General features: G+C 35.6%; 1 long non-coding RNA gene across 1 annotated transcript; it reads right to left on the reverse strand.

Annotated features, from left to right (window-relative positions):
* Nucleotides 1-811: 811 nt before the first annotated feature.
* On the reverse strand, nt 812-1,930 carry LOC105449914. Its single transcript, XR_974386.1, has 2 exons — nt 1,542-1,930; nt 812-1,397 (listed from the first exon to the last, which is right to left on the reverse strand). It is a non-coding gene; the product is annotated as an uncharacterized LOC105449914 (long non-coding RNA).
* Nucleotides 1,931-13,745: the final 11,815 nt, after the last annotated feature.

Raw genomic sequence — 13,745 nt, forward strand, 5'->3', positions numbered from 1 at the left:
TCCATCTTCGTTCCTTCCACCTTGCTGCCGCACTCGCCCTTCTCTGTTTCCTCCTCCGACAACTCTCAAAGAGCAGAACGATGTAGGAGCTCAATGAACACGACGCTGGTAGCCGTAGGCAAGCGCCATTCCTCTCATTCATCCTAACAAGATCGCGATCTGACCTCCACTTTTTCGCTACGCTACTTTCTCACGTCAAAATTTTATCTCCCCTTTGATTATCACCGCATAAGCGTGATATCATTATTACGGTAATGCGAGGTAAACTCTTTCGACGATAATATTTATCATAGTTGATTTACTATCGTTATTACTTAATTAAATATAAAATATTCGATGTCAGCTACTGTTTGCGCAATTAACAAGATTCTGTTGTACACTTTATTCTTCTACATGTCATCTTTTCTATATTAAACCCGTTTTTACATGTTTGCGATTGATTGTCGTGAATTTGCAATTGAAATTTGCGTAAGCACTTAAGTATTGAGTGTTTGACATGTCATGAAATTTCTCTGTCAGTGTGGTGCGTGTATTTACATGCAAGACTTATTCGTTAAGTGCATGCACAACGTACATAACGGCTGTAACTTTATAAAGCTGCTTTTTTAAATTTTGTTTACAACAAATTATGTTACCATGTTCTTTAATTTTCCACGATTCTTAAATTGGTCTTAAACTTGAATATACATATAATGTAAAACACAATAAGTAGCAATCCTCAATATTGTAATTTATGAATGTTAAAATATAACACGTGACAAGAAAAACATATTTAAGTTGTAAACAGTACTTGATTTAATTTAAGTAACAATTTCTTATACTTATTTTATTGGTTTTTTACATGTAGATATTCATAGACAAATAGACGCATAGGCGCTTATATATAATTAGTTATTGGTTATGTTTTGTTGAAGTAATACGAATCTCGATTGATAACATAAACGGTTATATAAAATATAAATTAAATGTCATTGATAAATGGATAATTTTCTTCAAGTTATTTATCATTCTTTAAACGATCGTTACATATGTCAATAAAATAATATAATCTAAAATTTAATCTTTATTTTTAAAATCGACAAACTACCAATTCTCGCGCCGGAGGCGCTTCTTTTGAAATTCGTGATTCATGTTGCAAGGTAATAGGAGCAAAAGAATAAAACATGCTTTTCATAGACCTGCGATCTGAAGAATGTACCGTACAAATCAGGTTTACGAGGCTTGTGGAAGTGTGATCTTTCATTGAGCGTGAACATAGGGCGTTACTAATAAAAAAAAAATCAGCATGTCAGAATGTTTCTCTATTAGCTTTGAGTAGAACCCCTGCGGTGTCGAACCTTTTCTAACTCCGGGAGTCTTGGCCACCTTAGAGCTTTGTGGACTGCCGCCTTCTAAAGCTAACAACATTATGGTTTTTATTAATTTTTCTCTCCTTTTTTTTCTCTTTCTGTGACAACCGGATGTTGAATGGATGTTGATTGTGTCAGTTAAAATGCATGTTTTTTTATGAAACCGTATAAAAAAGTAAAAATTTGGTTTACTGTCGTTGCATTTATGCTTGTTTCGACCAGCACACTTCGTCGAGAGCAGAGAAAGAGGGCGGGAAACCAAAGAAGGTACCCACCCTCGTAGGAAGACGGCATAACTTCACGTCTCGCCCTTAACCTACCTACCCCACCGGCGAGAGATCGTGTGGGATTTTTGAAGTTAAACCGGATCGAGATTATGTGGCTCGATATCGTTCACAACGGCGATGGAACGCGGCCTATTCTTTGGGGGTTAACTGGTTTTGACAGCCGCCGTAGTTATCATGCTTTTATGCATACCGCTCCGTCATCGTCACTTCTACTTTCTTAGACGCTCCTCTGTTATTCAAAATTCAGTATAGCACTGCGTAGTTCGCTTGCAACTATAAACGCCACCAATTTTTTATTATGGAAAATCAGTCAAATATTTTTAAATTTTTTACAAAAAAAAACACAAGCATCGTAATCAAGTAATTATTGATTTTAATGTCAAAAATGTTAATAAATATAGGTACGTGATAAAAACTGAAGATAAATTATTGCAATTGCTCACCTAAAAAAAAAAGAAAATAATAAATGTAAAAAAAATAGAATCCAAGATAAAAAGCAGGGCGGGGATGAAGGGAAAGTGAAGGAGGAAAGAGATCAATCAGGGTGCTGTTGCATCCCTCCCCTCCTCCCCGATAAAAGAAGCCTCTAGTTCTGTTTCTTGCGTGCTCGTGTGCATCCGTGTCCGATCATGTTTCACGAGGTTTTAGTATGTGTCCCTCGCGGGTCCGACAACTCAATAGCCACACACAACACCGAGGAACAAGGCGCTCTCGGATTCGTCGTGTTTGGTCCCCGACGATGAGTCCCCGGGGCTACTCAGGTAGGCCCCAACTAAATGACGAGGATAGCCTCCAACGTCCGTTCTCTCTTTCTCTCTCCCTCTTTCTCGTCTTTTTCGTCTCACCTGAGAGTTAGAATCTTCTGTCGGACACCCCCTAGTCTCACTGGCAGTCGACATTCTCACGCTAATTGGCCGGCAGTGCCCTCCCTGTAATTTCATTAAGGGGGTCTCGTGCCCACGGTGAGTTTGAGACCCCGCCAACGCGCCTGCTCTCCCCCCTCTCTCTCTTTCTCCTTTCCACTAGATCAAATATTTGCCAGGTTTGATGGCTTTACAGAGTCCAACAGAGTCGTGAACCGAAGAATTGGAAGCCGGTATATACCTTGAAGAGACTCATACCGCCAATCCGTCTGAGCTAGACAACCATTCCACTGTTCGATTTCCTCCGTTTAGCGTTTTTTTATCTGTGTCGATCAATAGAGAAAGCTTTTTTGCTTTATTTATTTAAAAGAAATCCATCAAAAATGTTAAAACTAATGCTGGTTATTCAATTATATTAATCAGTTCACTATTGTGTAAACATCTATGTAACGCCTCATCAACCGAAAAAAAGATCACTGTTTGCTTTGATCTCTTACATAATCTGTTAGGCAAATAATATACTGCGACAATGGAGTCAGACTTCACAATGATTCTCCTTGCTTTGAAATCTCTTTGAGAGTCCGACTCCACGTGAGGTCCTGAACGGCACTAAGGCGGCAACAGGAAAGAAAATATCCGAATAATCTACCAATTCTATTGAGAGTCCTAACTACCTCCATTTGTCACCCTTGGTATTCTTTTTGCTTATTTTTTGTTTACGCGTATTTTACTTTAACAAAAATTCGTCATCAATACAAAACTATATAATCCGGGTCCCGGGACAAGAATTATTGATACTTTTCCTTTGAAAATATTATTTTAATAAAGTGATATATTTATTTATACTACTATTTTGGAATTTAGAATGACGAAAAAGCACCATTTGAAGTTTACCTACCAATTATTTGTTTTTTTATCCTTGTATTTGGTTTATTATACATTTAGTTGAACAGTTTTAATTAGTATTATTGCTAAGTAGCTTTTCTAAGTCATTATTAATACGTTATCTTTTCTACCAAAAATGGCACAATATTACTTTTCTTTATTAATATTCAATATCATTTATAAATTTACAATTACTAAAAAGTATTGAAAGTAGAAAAGAAAAATATATGAAAATATTTAATAAATGAAGTTTGCAATAACTAAGTTTTTATAATTTATTTCTCTTATTATGATTTTTATTACTAATTAGTTTAACATATTATTGATAAATTAATTTTTTTTCTGTGATAACAATATTTAATTGCTGAACTCGTTTGACTTTTGTGTAAAGATCAAATGGATCTTCGTGTCGGATCGTGTGAACGAACGATGTGAATGTTGGTCGCCACGAAAGGTCTCGCGAATGGGCGATATACGACTTCCTATCGACTTGACTTTGCCAACAGTCAGCGTCATCGCCGAGCTCACGGACCTCTTTACGGTTTCCCAAGAGAAGAACCACCAGCAAGGTCTCATGGGCGGTCGTTTCGAATGCCTCTTGGTGAACAATGTGCCAGGGTGTGCATACAATTAACCGGCGCGTTGTCGACTTTGCACGTCCTGTGTAATTGCATCGCGTTTTGCTACGTTGTATGAGCCTCCTCCACGTTCTTTTTCACGGTCTATGTGGCCCAAACGTGCCTGAGCATACGATCTGCTTGCTAGCGGAATCGCGAGTGACCATATTCTCACCCCGACAACTGGCGACCATGCATGGATAAGAATTCTTCGCTTAATCGTCGCGTTTCCTCTTTCAAGTGACAGGATCGTAATCTTTAATAAGTAACGTATTTAGTATCATGCATAATTCGTGAATTATTACATGTCATTAATACACAATGTGTAAACTAAGTGAATATTTTATTTGAATTTAATTATAAAAATGTATTTTTCTTTAATATATCTAAAGAGCTTTTATGTATATATAAAGTAAATTTTTAATATTTTGCTATAATTTCATATAGAATGTACTAATGTATTCACAGTTATTTTTTTAATAATCTTAATTATTTTAATTCTATCGGCGTTATATATATATATAAATATAAAAAGTGAATCACAAATTTATGTTATACAAATATTTTTTTTATTATATTATATACATATCGGCGACTCTGATCTTCAATCTCATAAAGACTATCGCATTAGGATGCTTGTAAAAACATTTATTAACGATAAATCTATTATGAGAACCGGAGATACCAAATTATTTTGATGATACGGAAGAAATCTTTTGGGGTATTAATTTCGTTCCATGTAATTTTATAAGTGGTTGGCGCCAGCGGACTGAAGCTTCTCAAATGACCGGTCGGCGTTTTTTTCAGATTGTCGGCAGGTTAAAAATCGAGCACTGTTGTAGATCTCGTAGATCTCGAGAGAAGCATCCGTAACTGACGAACCGTAAAATCACAATTTGCCCGCAGATTATGTTCGCCGATCGCCGAAGTTTGAGAAGCGTGAAACCGAGAGGGTGGAGCGTGACGCCACTTGACGCCGCTACTCAAGTAGCACGTGTATTTTCACACTACTAGGCTTGTTAAAAACGTTGTAAGTTAAAATGTCTGAGAGAATGCATCCAATGTTAAAAAGACACAAGTGGGCTTATATGAGCGAGTTTTTATTATTATGATTTGATAGTTAACGTGATGCTATTGTATAAAATCGAAATTGTGATTATCAATTATATAATTTGCTTGTATTATAAACTTAATTTTATATTATTATTGTAACTAAGATGTATGCAATACTCGACAATTTGTGAATCTTAATTGGTTACATTATATTCTCATGTGAGACATTTATTATAACAAAATGATCTGTTTTTTTTTTGTTTAACATTGTTAGTGTGGATTATTCACATTAATTCTGAATGATTAAAGAATTTCTAAGACCAATCGTTTCGCGCATCGCCGATCATCATCGTTGTTGGCGACTCAAGCTTATCGTCATTTGTAGATCTTTAAATGTCTCGGCGGTTTCAACCAATACAATAATAGTCGACCCTCTTACGGACTAACGAGAAACGAGATTCTCTCGCCACCCAAACACTGCGACCGATTAAACTAATGCATGTTGCATCTGCTATTGTCGCATATAGAACCGATCGTTACACGGAAAGAACGATTTTGTTGAAAGGTCTAAAAATTTTGCTAAAAACAGATCTGAAAATAATTTTTTATTGAATCATCAAAATAATTTGTTGGAATGTTAAAACTGATAAATGTATTGCTATAAAACGTTTTGATATTCTAGCAATTATTTTGACTTTCACACAAAATTATTTTGATTATTGAACAAAAATTATTTTTAGATCTGGATTCAGCAAAATTGTTCTTTCCACGTGTACCATTTCATCAAAATTATCTTTGATTCTTCTTTAATGTTTACGTGTAATTTTATTTTAATTAACGATTTAGAAATGAAATAGATAATACGACAAAGTTAAATTTGCATCCGACACGCGCTATTTTTACTAAAATTAATCTATTATAATTTATTAGAAAAATTATGAAAACGAAAAAGAAAGGAATATAAAAAATTAATATTTTATGTTTTTAAGAACATTGAAATTTTTTCATTAATAATGTTGATATAGTTTTAGAGTATCAATGTTTTTCCAATATAAAATCTGCTAATAATTGTACCACTTTAACATACAATCTGTTAATAATTATACCACTTAATACATTAAAATAATAAAGAATACGAAAGTAGGTACTTGTGTATGAAAAAAATGGAAACTAAAAACAGGAAACAGCGATTTTCATATAATTGTTTTTTTTTTAAGTGGCAATAATAGGTCTTCGTGTGAAAGTTCCAAGTGTATAACACATTCAAATCTAGATGATAGAAGGAAAAAAAGACTTTAATCTCTTCTACCGGGCCGCTTTATACTTTACTACTCAGACCGCTAATATATTATCGCCGCAACTGTAATATATTTGACGTGAGTGTCGGGAAAATTAAAGCAATCCTTCTGCTGATATCGCCGGTGGTCCAGGATCGCGAGCCGAAAGCAGGCCTCTCTCGCATGGTAATCGGAGATGCTTGGATACAAATATGTGCGCATTAATAGAGAGCGGCTCCACAAGGAACAGGTCTCAGGTCAGTTGAAGAGAAAAAAGTATCAATTCGCGCGGATCTAGTCTTTCCCGCAAGTACGAGATGAATTAAAATTTGACTTATTGTTAGATCGAAGAGATAATTTTAACCAACCGTGTTAATTTTGTCGAAATCATGTGTTGCAAATTCATAGAGATATATTAATTGTACGGAAGTCATCTGTTACCTAAATAGAAATTGAGAAGATCATTTTTTTGTAATTAAAAATTTTTATTGTTGCTTAGTAAAATAATTACGTAATGAAACTGAATAAAACATACACTTTCTAATACTTTTTAAACTCTATATATTTACTGTTTAGTTAGATTCTCGAGAACGGAATAAGTGATAATTATTTTGTAAACTAGGTTGTATATAATAAAAGTTAAATATCAAATTACTTATTAATTAATTCTTTGCGCTTCATAAATTTAAAACATTTTATTAATTTTACTTACAAAGACATTTGATTTATTTGTTATATTGTTTGTGAGACAAAATATTTTTTTGTTAAAATTTCAATCTATTTGCCACTCGAGCAGTGAAGATAATGATTTTAAGTAGTAAATAGTCACGTCTTATTAAATCGTTCTTGATCACGATTATTTATTCAATGCTGTCATAAAAGACTTTACGTTTACTTATTCGCCAACTGTTAATGAAAGAAATATGATTTTGTATTGCGGGAAATAACTCAAAGAGCTCTATATTATATTGAATGAGTCTTTTTGATGTGGTCTACAGAGGACTATGATTCCGAACAAATATGTCAATGAAGGGCTATACATATACTTTCTCTTTTCATACAATCAGCGAATACCTGATAGAGACAGCTAACCGTCTTTGCTATTCATTCTCTTTTTTGGGGGATATTCCTACTTCTTGAAGGGGACACTCATTTCTGTTTAACACAGAGCTCACCGGCACAGCTTCCCGAAGTAAGGAGTGGGAGGATTGAAAAAAAAGGATGAGAGAGGGTACAAGACGGGATAGGATAGAAGAGGACTAAGACCCCCCACGGTAAAACCTCGCACTTTCCCACATGTGGGTGATCTCGTTTTATCCTGCCGACAAGGTCTCTCCTCACCTATGCATATTTTGTGCCGTGCTTTCGGAAGATAAAGCCATCAAGAATGTCCGAAAAGCCGAGTTGCTCAGGAAAAATTTAAATTTACATAGATATATAAGTTTAAATTTATTTTGCGATGTTTCTTCTTCATTATTTTATCTGTGCTCGTTTATGTAATAGTGGGAAAATGATGGAATTATTAATAGAAGAAAATCTCAAATCGATTGGTTCGAAATTTTTAACTAACTATCAAGCGCTCGATGATTCGTTTAAATAATACAAATGTGATTTAGTCTCACAATCAATTAGGTCTCACGAGCCTGCGAAGTATACCTGCTCGACAGCAGCTTTCCTGTTTCGACCGGATATAACGTGACTATTTGGAATTCTTGTCGGTCATTTCGCGAATGTTAACATCTGATGGTCCGACCGTCTACAAGATCAAGAATTAGATCGATTTATAACTCAGAGCAAAATGAAATGTTCGAAGATATTAGGTGACTGCTGTATAGTCTTTCTCGCTTGGTTTTATTGCTTTCACCTTGAGTTAGTTTCCGATTGTATTTTTTCGAATATCTAATGTATCATTTTTACAGAACTGTTATTTTTATTATTAGTCTCTTTCAATTGTAACAGTTAAATAGGGTAGACCTTACAATTTTTTTAGAATTGTCATCTTCCGTTATCCATTCATTGTCATCATCGACAATAATAAATTATTCTGTATCATTGTATTTTTTCTAAAAAGAAAAAAGATAAGTCAGAATCATATTTTAAAGGAAAGGCAATTTAACAATCGTTTTTTTGTAATATAATTTTTTACTGTCTTTAATGTACATGTCATAAACTTAGAAGGACACGAAGATGTATATCAGAAACTTTGGGTAAGAATGGGAACATTAGACGATATCCTTGAAATCAATTACCTATACAAATTCAGACGAACTTTATGATCCGTTAAGTTCGATAAATTGTTTTTATGATAATGAATATATAAAAGTCTGCAAATTATATGCGCCTTATATGATTATATTGCTTTGCGAATAATTAATTCAACTATTTTACGAAAAAAACCGATAATGTAAAAAAAATGCGATGAAATAGATACTTCAAGCAAACAGATCTTTCTGTACAATATTGTACAAAATTATAACAAAAAAACTCAAGATTTTAAAATAGAATATGAAAGAATAGAAAATCTTTATTTATTATTTGGTTTGTTATGAATTCATATATTTGTCATTTTCACAATTTTGCGCTTTTTATATTCATATCATAATTTTTTTAAGCTGCTAAGAAAATGTCAAGGAAATCAGAGCGCTTGGGGGGGGGAGGGGTGGGAGAAGGAAGGGGGAGAACGTTTCTAATCAGTGAAGAATCGTCGTGGTTGCACGTGTGCATCCGAGGGAACGGCAGTAAGGGTGTCGCCGTTCGAAAAATGAGAATGCATTACCTCGACGCCTTCTCTCAGAGTTCTCGGCGAGATCGACGTTGGTGGCTCGGCGGATAGCACCGGCGTCTGGATCTGGACGCTATTACCAAGGCAGAAGCGACCAAGAGAGCGTTCCAGAAGCGCGATGGGGAAGAGGGCTCCTCTCCTCGCTCTCCGGCGAGGCATTCCAAAACAAAGAGCCGCGATGCTGGTTCAACGGTGGACAATATGTAAATCAGTGGCTGGCCGTGGTCACGATGTCGCGACCTCGCCGTCCCGCTTCGGGCTACCTTCTCAAACCTTCGCCACCGCCGCCACTACCAGCTCGACTACTTCCCCTAAGAGTCTAGAAGATGTGTAATCATGCGTAATGGTCGTTGAAGCTTTCGTTTGAAAAACATTACGGTGGTAATTGAGAGAAACAGTGAGGAAGATTTAAAAATTATTTTGTGTGAAATAGAGATTTTATTTACTCTTATACTTATTAAATATATAATAAACATTTAATTAATATTTAAAATGTTAATCTACAAAAATGAGAACTTGATAAATTTAAGTTTATATAAAATTTCTGGACTTCAAAAAATGTTATCCTAAAAATGTATCCCATTTTTTTAAATTACTTTCTCAGTGTGCGAATGGTAGGTACTTCTACAAACATCTCTTTTTACTGGAATGTATGACGTGCATTAAACAAAGCACTGTTATAACGCAAACGTTGCACGATAAGTCACTCTCTCGTAATGCACTTTACATAACTTTCAAAAGCGACCATGTTCAATCAATTTTGGTGCATCGTCTGAATTGAAACCGTCTCCATGCGGATACGGCTGACGATGACGCATGCACCGGTCAGGATGGCTTTAGTTCCCATGCATTTCGCGAGAACGATCGACGATATACCACGACTCCACGGCCAACTTCTTGATCGCTCCTATCTACGGCAATTAGCTGTTAAAAGTGTTCGTGTGTTTCACCGGTTATCGCCGTCCCACCCACGTGCCCGAATCCGCGCGTTATCTCGCGACAAAATGCATCTCGTTCGACCGGAACAACTTGCCGAAAACGATGGCCCCGAGCTGCCGTGGTAAAAACGCCGTCCGTGTACAAGAGCGATATCGATGTTGCGAAAGAACGGTATTTCCATAATGCCGATCGTCCCTCTTCATTCGACGCTACGGTCCTCCTTTTTCCTTTCTTCCGACCGATATCTGCGTCGTGTTCATTCTTCTAGGAAGCGGTCTCACAGTTCCCATGAACGGTACCTCTTTTCTCTGAAGCCATCTTACCGTTGACCGAGAGAAAACGCGTTGCAATCGCTGACACGAGAAATAATTCTAATTTGCATCTCTGTATCTCGAATTTACGTATTTCCTATTTATAATGCAGTTAATATTTAAAAGAAGATGCATTATTTTGCATCTTTCTTTTCTTTTTTTTTGAAGTATTCATTCTGGACAGATGACAATTTACTTTGTTGCATTTATTTGAACATTTTTTATACGAACGAATATGTTTATCCTTTTTAATATTCTGCACATAATTATATTTAATTATATTTTAGCAGAATCTTTTTCCAGCAAAAAAAAGATTGATACGATTACATGTAAATTTATTGATTGAGGAATATAATACATATTATTTATTACATATTGTAACGTCAAATAATTTTGTCTCTTCAACTATGTAATAAAAAAATTATAAGTAAACATGTAATGAAACGTAATATACGTATATCTTGAAAACGAATAGTTTTCAAGCAATTGCCATTAATATCTATTTAGCTGTGATGAGGGACGTCCACGCGTTTCGCTGACGAAATAAGAATAGACCGCTTGTACTAGCCTATCGGCTAACAAGGCAAAATTAGTCGTGAAATAAATCTAGACTGTTTTAGAACAGCGGTATCCATAGCAAGAGGGCGGGGGATGGAACCTATTAGCGCAGCACCGCCCCTCAATCAGCAGTAGTTAAGGATGACCGTGTGCCATGTTCGTTTTCCTTAGATTATTCTGACTGGCAACTACAAAAGATCACTTTCCGCATATTTATTAGAAAAAAATCAAGTACGATTATTTTATAAAAAGAATATTCAAGTGCAAAAGTGTGTACGAATATATAAGTAGGTATATTCGTATATATATAGGTATGATTATCGATTTTATACCTCTTCTTGTAAATATTTTAAAATAATAAAATAATTTCTGTGTAACAATATTATGTAAGGCGCCAGTAAATATTTATATAATATATAATGATAAATGAAATATGTGTGACATTTCGTTGGCATAGTCGATTGTCTGCTTCCAAGGATGCCGCGGCAAAATGCGAGGACTACTCAACTTTTGGAGCCTTTTGTCTCGGCATTATTGAAAGTTGTCTTGAGGGTCACTAGGAATATAGCGGAGGATGCCTTCAGGGTATTCGGGAATGGCGACGAGGCGAGGACGAAGAAGGACAGGGCGAGTTACACAGCGAGTGATGAAGAAGAATGAATGGTGAGTGGCGAAGACTCCCTGTGTAGCTGTCCATGCGGGCGCACTATCCTAATTACAACGAGGTCTCGTGTATTTCTCCTTTTTTCGAGTTGAAAGGAGCCGAAGTATTTGCCCGAGGCAACGGCAGGGGCTAGATTCCGGACCACTCTCAGGACTCATTTGGAGCGAAGTGCAAAAGGATCACCGTCGGCACATCGCCGCCGGTTGATGGAGCAAACTGAGAAACGTGAAAGAATAGTAGTAGGAGAAACGAAGAAGAGGTAAAGCGTGTTCCGTAGGATAAAAAAACGTCGCAGTTTTCCCAGCCATTCATAGCGTTGACCGATCTTTTCGGCCTCTTCTCACGTCTCATTCATATCTTGCCCTAGAGATTCGATCGTCGATCCCTACCTGCGCCACCGGCGAAGACACTGGCGCACCATTCTTCTTTGACGCTCTCTCCGATGGTATGTATGCGCCAGACTTTTCGAATTCCATAGCAGGAGACTCACCGACCGCTATCAATCGTTTAGTATAACAAATACATTTGTAGATAGAATCGGTATCGTCTGATGCAATTACTACAGTGCATTATTTATTGCATTGCACAATTAATTGTAGTGTTATTTGTGATTGACAATTGTTACAATAAATATAATCTATATTTTGATGATTAATTTTTATTGTTATTAATATACATACATATTATATATGTGCATATATGTATCATATATGCATAAATTGTAGTAAAGAATGCCCAAGAAAATTATTTTTCAAATGGAAACTTATAGCAAAAAAAAATTCTCTTTGAATTTCTCCTTATTATTACAGCCTGAAGAATATAGCTCTTTTTTTCTACACTACAAGCACAATTATTTCAACTTCTAAAATAAAATTCTAGAATCGTATCGCTCTTCGGCTGTCAAACGCAGCGTAGATGGGCTAACGATCTTAATGGCTAGGCAAAACATTGACACCTTGGCGGCGCTCGGGAGACCACCTGGATGAGGATAAAAAGGGACGGCGGGTAGGGATTGTTAAACACAGAATCAGCACGAGAAGAAGTGGAAATCCTTATGAGAAAGTAAGTTGGACGAACGATGACAATGAGCTAACATCGTGCGCAAACACGGCGGCTTGGGACAGAGCCGTACCCGGGCCGATGATCATGTACTTACGCGTTTCCTCTCAAACACCGACGACGTCGACAGCTCCGGAGACACGGCATCGGACACTGATCATGGGAAAAGGTAAATCCCGTTTGGTCAGGTTGAAATATTCCGAATGCTCGAGCAACACGTGCCAATGATCGAAGAATTGCTTTGCTAATACTACACTTATTAAAAAGTAAATAATGAAATGTGCAAGATAACATAACTAGAAAATTGTTAGGAGCAGAATTTATTATATGTCAAATAACTGAATTTGATTAGTACATTTTTTTTTTTAATGAGGATTTCGAATTCATTTCTTCTTAAAGGAAATCGTATTGAGGAGGAAAAAGACAAGTGTTGAAATAACAACGCTAAGATATCGAACGGTCTTTGGTTTAATATGCTACAACAGAACGGGCATTCTGAGGAGAGAGAAGCCCGTATCCAAATTACATATTCATACATAAAATTATAATTTGCAGTTTATTACTATATTAAACTATATTATCAGATCTTTTGTGTACAATATATATGAAGCGATCGCACTAGTTAATCCGAATTTAATTTATCTTGTGTCGCGATATATGGAACGCGATTATCCTATCACTAAAATTTTATTTTTACGGTCCTGCACAATATCTCCTTATTTACAATTATCGGAATCATTTAATTTAACAATAAGTGAAAACATTTATAGACCGTATACAACTTTTGCTGGTAATCGTTTATATGTTCCATGCATTTTTACAATCCAGTTGTAGTGAAAAATGAGACAGAGAGATCAGTTCGAAGCGTATAAAAATTATCCGATCTATTTTAGAAAGTAAATAGAATATTAATCAATTTTTGAATCTTTAGTGTTACTTTAGTTTTTGAAAAAAAAACCATGCTTCTATCAAAATTTGTAAAATACTTTTGCGATATTTTTAGCCTCTCTAAAAAGAATACTTATAAAATAAATTATCTTACTGGTATATACGCGCAATATAAAATATTATAATATTCATAAAAATCTATAAACTAAAGTT

The sequence above is a fragment of the Wasmannia auropunctata genome, unplaced genomic scaffold (genome assembly GCF_000956235.1).
Source record: "Wasmannia auropunctata unplaced genomic scaffold, wasmannia.A_1.0 LD336071.1, whole genome shotgun sequence".
NCBI lineage: Eukaryota > Metazoa > Arthropoda > Insecta > Hymenoptera > Formicidae > Wasmannia > Wasmannia auropunctata.